We start from the raw sequence: 463 nt of genomic DNA, 5'->3' as shown, positions 1-463 counted from the left end.
AGTGGCACAGACCTGGAATCCCAGCACTCAGGAAGCTGGAGCAAGAGGATCACCGTGAGTTTGTCCAACCTGAGTTACACAGTGCGTTCAAAACCAGATTGCACTATGTAGCAAGATCCTGTCTCAAAAAAAAAAAAAAAAAAAGCGCCAGCCCCGCCCCTGGGCAAGCTGAGCCAGTGACAGATTCTGGTTGTGGGGACGCACGCCTGGTATCCCAGCGCTGGGGAGGCTGAAAACAGGAGGATCACTACCAGTCCAAGCTGCGTGGTGAGACCCAGAGCCAAATACATGAAGAAAAAAAACACGTTTTTTAGTGACTCTTTCCTTTTACTCCACCATTTCTGATGGGTGCCGGCCTGAGTCCAAACTGCTAAATTATCACGGCCCTTATTCAACGTGGCCAAATTCCTAAAACAACAACCTATCTTCCCAGTGACCGTTTCCTCCTTCTTCCCCACCCTAA

The sequence above is a fragment of the Octodon degus genome, unplaced genomic scaffold (assembly GCF_000260255.1).
Source record: "Octodon degus isolate 3935 unplaced genomic scaffold, OctDeg1.0 scaffold00095, whole genome shotgun sequence".
Classification (NCBI taxonomy): domain Eukaryota; kingdom Metazoa; phylum Chordata; class Mammalia; order Rodentia; family Octodontidae; genus Octodon; species Octodon degus.
This window is presented reverse-complemented; position numbering follows the sequence as displayed.